Source organism: Meleagris gallopavo, chromosome 15 (assembly GCF_000146605.3).
Source record: "Meleagris gallopavo isolate NT-WF06-2002-E0010 breed Aviagen turkey brand Nicholas breeding stock chromosome 15, Turkey_5.1, whole genome shotgun sequence".
NCBI classification, from domain to species: Eukaryota; Metazoa; Chordata; class Aves; order Galliformes; family Phasianidae; genus Meleagris; species Meleagris gallopavo.
In genome coordinates this window covers 6,715,182-6,722,882 of record NC_015025.2, presented here as the reverse complement: position 1 = coordinate 6,722,882, position 7,701 = coordinate 6,715,182, and positions in this window count along the sequence as shown.

Genomic DNA, 7,701 nt, shown 5'->3' with positions numbered 1-7,701 from the left:
ACAACCAAATAATTATAACTAGGAAGGAAAAGAGGAAAATTTTTTATTAAATTTGTATGTGAAGTTGGTAGAAGTAAGGGAAAAGGTAGTTGAAAGAAGAGTCTGAAGTGAAAATGAACATTGGGTGGGGATGAGGTGAGAGGAATATGGATCATAATTTGGGGAGTTAAGGAGTATGAATGATTTTGAAAAAAGAGAGATAAGAGGAAACTTGCTTATTGATAGATAAGAATAGAAAGAACATGTGATAAATAATCTCATACTAAGAAGCAAGGGATGGATGACTAGCAGGTTGAATGGGCAGGTTACTTAGATTAATAATTCCTGAGTGTCAGTTTTTAAAATGCACTGAATTATAAGTTTTAAATCAATTCTTGCATCTAGCCTCTGATAAAACTCTGTTATCTATAACTATATATTGATATCTGGAAGAAAATATCCTAAAAGACAGTATATTTAGCTCATAAGGAACTATTCTAGCTGCAGAGTTGGAGATTTCTGGTCTATCTTAAACCTCTTACGTCTCTAAACATTATACAATAGGCAGTAAGAAAGTATAGTCATCCCTGTAGTCAAGGACAAAGAGTCAGAGGGCCTCCTCCTCTTTTTGGAAGGAAGAGCTTTTAATTCACTCCAGCCATAGCAGCAGGCTTGCACCTCTGTCACTTAGCCTTTTCATGAATTTCTTGGCACTGTGATACAGGGACATTATCCCACAAAAACACCATAATGCAAGTGAATTCCAACCTTTTAAATAAGCAGTATAAAATCTCAACCATTTCTTCCACAAAATCTGAAAATATAAGATATTTTCATGTACTTTCACAATTTGAAACAGAATGTACAACCTTATCAGGTCTGTGTCCACTACATGCTCTCTGGTAAAATGAGAGGCCCTTCAGGGCAGAGGCAGATTTCACTTTAAAAAAAAAATAAGCGATACACAGAATCATTGTGGCTGGAGATCACCTGGACATCTTCTAGTTCAACCCTTGTTAAAACAATTTCCCTACAGTAGGTCATACAGGAAGGCATCCAGGCAAATGTGAATATCTCCAGAGAAGGAGACACCACAATCTCTCCAGCAGCCTATTCCAGTCTCTGTCACCCTCAAAGAGGTTTCTCCTCATGTTCATATGGCACTTCTGTTGTTCCAGTTTGTGCCCTTCGCCCCTTCTCCTGATGCTGGGCATCACTGAAAAGAGCCTGGCCCCATTCAATTTACTTCTGCACTTTAGATATCCATAGGCACTGATAAGATCCCTTCTCAGTCTTCTCCAGGCTGAACAGTCCCAGGTCTCTCAGCCTTTCCTCAGAAGGCAGATGCTCCAGGCCCCTCATCATCTCTATGGCCCTTTGTTGGACTCTCTCTGTCTTTCTCGATCTGAGAAAGTCTAGAACTGGACAGACTACTCTAGATGTGGCCTCACCAGGGCAGAGTAGAAGTGGAGGATAACATCCCTCATCCATGCTCTTTTAAATATGCCCCAGTTCTATTAAAATGATAACTATTAGATGCAACTGCTTAAAATGCAAGCACGCACAAAAGCTGCAGACATTTGATTTAGTTGGGCTCTGTGCATGAATACAAACAAACTTTATTTAAATAAATTACATTCATACATTATAGGGCATATTCTGTATTTTTAAAAGAAGCAAATGACTTTACTTGGAGTCTCAATTTGTTTTTTTCTAATTATAACATTTACCTGCCTACAAACAGTTTTCTTTTATAAGCCTTAATGCATCACAGAAATACAAACACATTAGTATGTCTACGGAGGATGCATTGAAAGGAAGCCTTCTGAAGGACTTACAAATTTTCTAACCACTTACTTAACTAAGAGGAATATTTGTAAGCTAAGAAGAATATTAGTTCTGCAGCTTGAAGAGGGTTTGAGAGGTGGTATAAAAAAGGCAGTTCTTTGTATGAAGCAGTCCACAAAAGTAGAAATAAGTGAAAGGGTAATAAGTGAAATAAGATTAAAACTTTTAATGAGCCAGTTTGTTTCTGGCACTGCTGATACAGATCCAGAGCCAGTTAAGCCCCCAGATCCCCTCAGTCATTCACTTCAGTTCTGTGCTTGGAGACTTACAATTATGTCCATTACAATTGGGAATGCACAGAGCTGGCCCCAGTCCATACTGCTGAACAGTTTCATAATACACATAATTGTTTCTTCATATACTTTAAAAGGTTTCATAGCTCAAATGCTTCATTATGCATGGTGACCTGCAATCCAGAAGATAAGTAGGAGTTTGTACAATTGTAAAAAAATTCTTACTCGAGTCAAAGCAGAAATCTAAGTTTTCAGAAAAGATGTAAGTGTACCTACATGACATGAACATTAATAACTTATGGAAACACACCTCTTTCAATGCATACCTTCCTTTGGGATTTGGCTCACATTTTCTTTTTAAATTTCACCATAAACATGAAGTAGATATAAAAAAACACTTCTTAAAGACAAATTTTTGAAAGAAATTTTGATTTTCTTAGTACCTGAAAAATCAAGTGAAAAATGAGTCATCTCTTTCTTTGTCTTGCAGGATTGAGCTCCTTCTTAAAAGTGCCTTTGTTGTGCCTTACCACTCAATAAACTTCAGCACATAGAAGCAGGTAGAAATTATTCACATTTTCTATTGAGAAAACATATTAAATTGCACTGCTTGTTAACCCATAGAACCTGTTATTTTCAATTCCCTCCTAAGAACAAGGATTAAATTAGTTTTCAGAGAGCAGCATTTACTGTGTTATTTTCATTTCTTGATCAAAACAGAATGGCAATGACACTGCATTCTTTGATTGATGCCCAGCTGAATCCTAATCATTTTGTTTGCACTACTGCAGAGAAGTTAGAACAATGCAACTTCAATAACTTTGGTTCTGATCCTTCTATTAATATCAAACAAGTGCAGATTTCAACACTTTTTGACATCATCAAGCTGGCAAATGTCTCTTTCAGTTTCTGGAGCAAATCAAAGTGTTGGCATGGCTTTCCTGAATGGTAAATATCGTCACTGAGTATGTAACAACTGAGAATGTTGCCTCTAGCATCTGCCCACATGCTGCAGGACTACTTGGCACATCCATATTTTTTCTGCTACCAGAAAAACTGTAATTTACTGAATTTAACCCTTTCTTTAGCAAGAACAAGAATATTACCATATCTGCTTCTGTTTAACAAGGACAAAATCACTTATGCTACCCGCACCCTAACTCTTTGAAATCTTCAATCATGATATAGTAGCAAAGGAAGAAATTCTGTCAAATTTCATGTGGTTACTGTTGCTTTGGAAACCACTTCCTTAGTAACTACAATACATTCTTAGCATGTCTTGATATCAATTTCTCTCTGGCTCTGAGAGACTCAAATCTGCAGTGTGTTTGAAGACAAAAAGAAAAAACAAACAAACAAACAAACAAACAAAAACAATAACAAAATCAACCTGAAGTAAAAGGAAGGGAATGAGTTAAAATTTTTGGTTGCTTAAGTTTCAAACATGCCTAAGTAAAAAATAACATAACTGAGAATACAAGTGGAAGTTGTTTTTAACATTGTTTGGGAAGAAACCATTGATATACGTCATTAAGTTTGTCTTGAATTATAAGCACAAATGCGAGGTTGGAGAAAGGTGTTGTGTGGCTATGGAGTACTGGCACTGTGCCTGGCACAAAGGTGGATGTCACAGCCATTCTCTATCCCCTGTTCCACTCTTTCTCGAGACATTTCTTGCTGAATCCACACCATGTTGCAGAATTCAGATTCAGAAAACTTCTGTCAAAAATAACTTATTCATATCTTAAAAATGATTTCTAAGTAAAATAATTACAAAATGAAAAGACTGTAAACCAGAGAATCCTTTTACACCTGTACGTGGATCAGTGAAGGAAGCATGACAGGAAGCTGAGAAATTCTCTGTCTTGGCAAACATGGAAAAATAAATAAGGATATCAAATAAATAATCCAAATCACCCCTATTATCGCTATAATGAAGCATTCTTTTTACGTGACTGTATATAGATGCACACACACATAAACACCCACACTCCTGCCGTATAAAGTCCTTTTGTTACTTTTTGCAGCTAAAATAATTAACTGGCTGACTTCTTTTTTCTCCTAAGGACAACATCATCCAAAACCATTAATAGTGTAATTTTAACACCTTTAGTTCAAGCATGCCTTCCACCCACACTCCAGATGGCGTTGGATATATGTAAACCACAGCTTTTCCAGGAATTCAGTAACTTACAAAGTCGATGGGAACACTGGTACTAAACTGCAGCAATATACTCTTCTCCTTCCTCATTCTGTTTCCTGGATTAAATATGAGAACAGATTAAGAAAACCAAAAACTGAATATCAGACTTCAAAATCTGTTCTCTGGAAATATAACAGTTCGTACGGTATCTGCTATTGACGCAGTGGGGAAAGGGCTAGAGGGTTATTTGTCTTATTCCGATTACTAAAAGAGATGATGGAGAAATACAGTACATCTGTGCAACAGTAATGAGAAGGATAATAATTCCTTCTGTGATAACTAGTTTCTAATGATATCTTCATTTAGCAAAATAAATAAGAATATCCAGAAGAGTTGAGCTGATAGTGTACTGGGCTACTCTTCTCAGGTACTTGAAATATTTTCTTCAGCATACGTTTATAGCACTTTGAGTATGAAAAATGACAGTGGGAAATGCCAAGTCTTTTGCATTGCTGAGATAGCACTTGAAATGCTTTGGCACTATGCCTCTCTCTCCCTGCGGATGTATAATTACTCAGTCCAAAACCACCAAGTAGCCATCAGTATCAAAATTATTCAACTATGGATGCCATGAAAGCTCTTGAATGTGAAGCAGAGATAAATCTTCTAATGGATAATTACTGCTACCAAAATATTCTTTGACAAAAAGCATAAAGTTTCATATATGAAAAAGAGTCATAGAAGAGGGACCAAATGGAAGTCTCTACACACTGATATTTAACCTTCCTTTTTCCAAACATGAGCTAAATGAGATACTGCCAAATTTCATTAGGTCTACATTCTGATTTTGTCACAGCAGAGTGGGTAACATCTTACAGCTAGAGTAACCCATCTAGTCTGGCTGAACGGTCTTACTTATTCGAAACATTTGATAAAAAGAATAATTTAGAAAAAACAGAGAAACTTGACTGAAAAGGTCACTCTTGTATTATCTCATGCCTTTTATGTGGATTGGATTCTCTCTCTCTAGACTCTCCCTTTAAATAGATAGATACTGCTGTTTTTTATGTGTTGCTGTCCTGATACAAGCAAATCTAGCTTTTTAAAAGTCAGTGTTCGTATACTTAATTTCTCAGAGGATTCAATTATGTCTACAGACTATAAGAGTGAATTGATATCATTATTCTTACCGTCTAAACTTTTGCTTGCAGGCACAACAGGTTTCTACGTGTTTGCAAAGTCATGCAGCGTCTCTTGCACACTGAGGTAAAATGAGTTCAGTTCTTAATTTGTAGCACGTTAAAAGATACATGCTGGTTCAATCTTCATTCCATCTTAAAGGAACTCCCACCTCCTTATATGTTTTGCAGTGAGAGGCAGTGTAATCAAAACCATTCCCAACATATCTTCCTGCTGAAAGGTTCAGTGCCTGTCTGTAAAAATTTCCAAAGTAGTCATGGTAAGCTGTACTGCTCTTCAATATTACAATACACTTTTTTAAAGATAGGGATGTGCAGGGAGCTGGGAGAGGACATGGACAGCTGATACAGACTGACCAAAGAGATATCTCATACCATACGTCTTCATGATCAGCAACAACAGCTGAGGGAAAGAAGAAGGAAGGCGGAATATCGCAAGAGATAGCATTTGTGTTCCCAAGAAATCACTGTGCATGCTGAGCCCTGGTCTTCTGGGAGGGACTGAAGAGCTGCCTCTGATGGGAAATAGTGAATGAATTCCTTGTTTGACTTTGCCTACTCACATGGTTTTTGCTTTACCTAGTAGGCAGTTGTTATCTCAACCCACGAGTTCTCCTGCTTTCACTTTTCCGATACTCTCTCCCGTCTCATCCGGGGAGAGTGAGATGCATGGTGCTGAGCTGCCTGCTCGGGTTAACCAACAACAATCCTCTGAAGCATTTGTGTTTAGAAGCATAGCATGTTATACAGAGCAAAACTGCACTGGAATGACGGAGACTCCCAGCCACAGCGAATATTTACACAGAAAAGGGACAAAAATATCTGTCTCCCATGCCTCTGGTGGAAATCCTAATCATTAGGATATTGGTATTCTGTTCCATTTACAATACTTGAAATATCAATCAAACAAATGAAAAGTGATTTGGAACACTGCCCAAGATGTAAATGAATCAGGAAGCACAGCATCTCAAACCTCGAGCTCCCAGCAGCTACACCATTGTTGCTTTTCCTGATGTTTTCACAAACATAATTTGCACCGTCTATTCTCGTTGTAGAATAAAGAATAAATGTCAAAGGCTGGCAATTTTAACAGAGCTTCCAGTTTTCAGTCAACATTCCCTACCAATTGAAAAGACTTTTCCTATGGCCCAGAGGAGTCACATTCTCATAGAAAAAATGCAGTCCCATGGAGAAGAGTTTTTCTCTAATTGGGGATGGGACAAATAAGTAATTTGTCCAGAGCTAGCTGAAAATTTTTCTTGTAGTTGCAGAGAACTCAAGCAAAATAATCTCCAGGCAAAGTTGATTTTGCAAAGGAGCACATTAGACTGTTTAGGACAAATCAAGATTCTGTCTTTCCAAACAGACATCTAGACTTCAACTGAAGAGACAAAGGCGGCAATTTTAAGGCATTAAGAAAGAGAACAAAAAAAGTCCAGAGAATATCTGGCAGTGAGAGCAACTCCTGCTCCGGCAAAGCAAGGATCTTCCAATAAAAATCTACAGAATTTTAACAACACTTTCATTATATTTCACCCATAACCTCCTCTCTTCTGGCACTTATCACTCACCACCATGATTTCTGCAAGAATCTCTATTAAAAGTGCACTTTCTATAGTGCCCCTACTCTTTGCTGCCTGTGCTGAAAGTTTGAGCAGGTTTTTTATAAAGCAGGAAATCACAATCAGTAGCATAGAGAATGCAGCAATCATCACCTATTCTTATGTCTATAGGTAGTTAAATACATATATTTCTCTAAAGTTTCTCAAAGTTGTGCAGCTCTATCTCTAAGGACCTCAGGCTGTATTAGTGCTTTTTAGGATTGAGTACTGAGAAAAGTCAGTAATGTCCTGTTTTATTATCTTCTCCCGATTCTTCATCTCTCATACCCAAACTTTATTATCCAGCTTTACCATATGAATATCCATGATCATCAGTTAGCACAATTCTAAGCTGTTTCTTTAGTAACAATGAACACATTTATTGATGTGCACTTTAAAAGTTCTAAGCAAGTTGAGTAAAAACACAAATGAAATAGCTGCCGCTATGCATATGGGCCTTTTCCCTGCCATCCTAAAATCATTGGGATTAGAATGAAAGTAGGGAGTTATACAGTATTTCCTTTACTTTCCTTAAAAAGTGACAACTGTGTGATATTATTTTGGTGGACAACAGAGTAGAGGGGTATTAGGATATGGAACAGAAGCTGCCTGACAAAACAAGAAAAATTGATTCTTGCATGCAGCCTTTGTAAAAACAATGGCAAATGATGTGGCAGTGTGTCATTTGTACAAGAAGG